Raw genomic sequence first — 4,260 nt, 5'->3', positions numbered from 1 at the left:
GTTATTAAACTAGCGTTACTATGTGACACACACAAGCAAGTATAGACTAGTTTGCCTAATTTGGAACAATTCAACTCATGTTTGTTTGCGAAAAGGGTTTGAATTTGCCACCTCAAGTGGCCTTAAAGATGCGGATTTGCCACCAAACATAGTGGACTTAAAACATGATTTGCCACAACAAAGTGGGCTTAAAACACACATAGCCTCATGGCAAGCATGTTAATCATGGCATCAGGGCGATCACACTCATGCAAGTATGCTAAAGCATAAAACTCACTGAGTACTCCAAGCCAAAACAGAAACTAGTTAGAAAGATGCAATTAATAGGCTCGGCTACTAATATGACATATGAATTGATTTGAACAACATGCGATTAAACACGTATTCAAAGAATTATTGAAATGACAATGCAGTTTGAATGATGCACCCAGCCTCAATGCATGCAATACAAATGAGTGGACGCAAACATGCAAGCATAAGGTATGCTAATCGAGAATGTCCCTAATCTAACCATCGAAATCGATTAAATAAAAGGGAAAAAAACGTGGGATTTGAAGACATACACACATGCACGCACACTTATTGCAACATTATGCCCTCGCGAAGGAGGGTCCGAATGAATAAGCTAAGCTACACTAAGCTAAGCTAACTATTACAACATAATATGAATTAACTATCTATTATAAGCTAATTAAATATTACAAACCAAATTAATTAGCTAAACACTTAACTAACTAATTACAAAGCAAGTAATCTAATTAATTACAACATGAATTAACTAGCTAATCTACTTGGATAATTACATCACTTGCAAGAATTAGCTATAACTAACTAAGCAAGCAAAGCAACTAAAAGGCCTCGAGAAGTGAGGGATGCATGCATACTCGGTATTCCACCCGAATGGCCATTGTTTTGCTACTATGAGCCTCTGTTGCGCGGGAGCACTTACACTTTCCTCCTCCATATCACATCTGTTTTGCCTCAGGAACAATCTGCTTAATTTCATGGGTGACTGACAGGGGGACCGGTCGGCCACTGCTGATGGTCGGTCGGCCAACAAAGGTGACCGGTCGGCTACTGATGGTGGCTGTCGACCACCACTGGTTTGGACTTCCCTATTGCAATAGAGAGCACAATAGAGTAAAACAGTGTACTTTTGCAGGTTTGTTTGCACTGTTTACACTCCTTATCATCACACAAGCTCAAATGAGAGAAACTCTTGGCCCTCAAACCATCAATCAAGCAATTTCCATGCATGATGGCCAAAGAACCAAGTTTGTACAAGTTTAATGTGTGCAAAACAATACTCGAAAAGACCACGACTCTATCATGCATGATCAAGGGTGATGGTGACCAAGGAAAGTGGCACATTTCATCACTTTTGAGTATGAAATGTCCCATTTCCATTAGTGTTTGAATTAACGTCTGATTCAAACATGTGCAATGCAACACAAAAGATACTTATCTTGCTTCGTTTACTTGTTCATTTTGTTTACTCATTTTACATTACCGATTCATTCTTTTATCGATTAAGTCCAAAAGTGAGTGTCCTCTAATGGAAAGATGGCTCAAACCACAAGTAGCTTTGGGCATGAAAGAGGCATTACACTGTTGGTAATGAACCCCGTAAGGGATTAAACCATTAGGTGCAACACCTCCATTTCACACTTAGGCAAACAAGGGGTTTAAAACCACTTTCAAAGCAAACAAAAGAGTGAAGAATGGAGGGAGGTTGCAGAGATTAAAGTGCTGAAATGAAGTGCAAAACAACACTAAAATATGTTATTAACTCAAAGCAATGATGATTAAAGTATTAAAACACCAAGCTAGTGAAGGAAATTGCACTACAACTATGCAATACAAGCCTCACCTGAACTAATCAGCCCAAAACAAAGCCAAAACAGGTTATTTCAGAGGCAAAAACATGTTGGACTAGAGTTAAGTTAAGCTACAAAAACAAGCTAACTCACAAAGCTAACTAGGCATGCAAACAAGACACAATGAGGGAAGGCTAACCCCTCCAGTTTTGGACTTCAAAAATTGGTTTTTACCACTAAAAAACCTTTGAAATTTGGTGGTGAAAAGGCCCAAAAAATTTGATTTGAAAGTGATGAAAAGATGGTACAAGAGCTTAACAAATAAAAGAGCAAGAAGGGTGGACCACCCCCTAACTCAAAAGGGCTCAAACCACCACTTTTAGGTCACCAAAACAGAACTTTTTACATGTCAAAACCAGCCCAAAAATAGTTTGAAAGGATGGCAAAATAAGTATACAAAACAAGTCTAAGCAAGGTAAGTTCTATACCTTTGAAGCAAAGCACAAAATAGCCACAAATTCAAGCTCAAACCTCCTTCTAAAGCACAAATTAGGTCCCAAGTAACCTCAACCCAAAGGTGAGAGTGTTTGGTTAAGGGTCGATATGTAAAAGCTAAGAGAAACGAAGCAGATATGTGCAAAATAACAAGAGAGAGAGAGAGACAGAGAGAGAGCGAAAGAGATATTTTTGTTCTAAAAATGCTAACCCCCAAAAATGGGGGAGGACACCCCCTACATATAGAAAAACAAGTCTTGAGCTTGTGAACATCTCACCATACACGTGTATGAAGATGCAGTTCAGGGACCAACAGTTGGCACAACTGGCAAAAAATATCTGGAAAAAGAGACCAACGGCCGTCAGCCACCATTGGTAGCCGACAAAAACAAGCCCTGGCTGACAGCCTAGGGGGCTGGCCGACAGGGCACCCACTCCTCCAGACTAGAGGCAACAAGCTCTTGGTCCAAAAACATGCACAAAACAGTTAAGGTTTAGAGGCTCAAAGACAAGGCGTTCTACCGAAGACTTCAGGCGCTCAAAACGAACACAAACAAGCACAGTCATCGAGTGTACAAATGATGACGTCCAAGTCTTGAGAACGGTCAAAAATGGGGTGTTTACAGTTGCCCCTCTTTGACAGAACTTGGAAGTCATGACATGACGGGAGTGAATGTCAAAGCCCAGAGACGACCCATTTTTGACAAGGCCAAAGACTTGAACAAACAGACAAGCAAGAGAAAGACAGTTGTGCCCACAGCTACCTACGTATCCCTTTGTAAGGAATCTAACCAGCGTAGTTCTGGGGCAAGATGCAAATGATATGCCCGATGCAAAAACATAACTTATGATCATGTAATGAGGTTGTAATGAAATATCTAGATACAAATGTTATGCAAAAAAATGCTACAGTCAAACAAACCGAAGTAAGGTATAGCAACCTCTAGCATGAAAAGAAATAATCAAACACGCCACGCATGAGAATCACGAGCCAAACCACATTTCATACAGCAAGGATGTAAGAAAATTATGCAAACTTAACTACGTATCATGCAAGAAAAGCAAAGAACAACACAACTATCGGGTGCACCCAAGGCATCAAACAAGATCCTAACGCACTGCACGCGAAAGGAGAAAAGGGATGGTGTGAACATCGGGACGCACCCTATTGTTCTTAACCAAAGGGAGCGGTGATAAACATCGGAATGCATCCAAATGTTTGCAACCAAAACAAGGAGTGGTGATAAACATCGGAACACATCCAAATGTTTTTAACCAAAACAAGGAGTGGTGAAAAAAATCGGAATACAACCAAGTGTTTTTAACCAAAACAGGGAGTGGTGATAAACATCGGAACACATTCAAATGTTTTTAACCAAAACAGGGAGTGGTGATAAACATCGGAACACATCTAAATGTTTTTAACCAAAATAGGGGGTGAATCGAAGGACATGAATGAACCGTACATACAATATCGTGCCTGCATAAGAAAGAAACTCAACAAGCATAACATAGTAAGAGTGCATGTTCTATGCAAATGTAGTGACAACATGTTCTACGTGAGATGAATTGGAAGCATGTTCTATGCATGTTTTATGCATGAAAAAGTAGAAGCATGTTCTATGCTAGATGAATTAGAGGCATGTTCTATGCATGTTTTATGCATGAAAAAGTAGAAGCATGTTCTATGCAGCAAACAGAGAAATGCATATTCTATGCAATGGCAAAAGCATACTTGATAAAACCAACTCAGCAACTCCCGATTTACCTCTCGGAAGAGTTGTAATATGTTCAAAAAGGATACACCTCGTTGATGTGGGTTAGCGATGAACCATCGTGCGCCGAAGACACGATTTGGAGCTTCTACAGCGGCAATTTGAACTCAAAAATGGAACTTTTCTTGTACGTCGTGAAAATAGAAGACACAAAACAGTAGAAAGACCCAATA

Source organism: Camellia sinensis, chromosome 8, assembly GCF_055761805.1.
Source record: "Camellia sinensis isolate YWXY chromosome 8, ASM5576180v1, whole genome shotgun sequence".
NCBI classification, from domain to species: Eukaryota; Viridiplantae; Streptophyta; class Magnoliopsida; order Ericales; family Theaceae; genus Camellia; species Camellia sinensis.
This window is presented reverse-complemented; position numbering follows the sequence as displayed.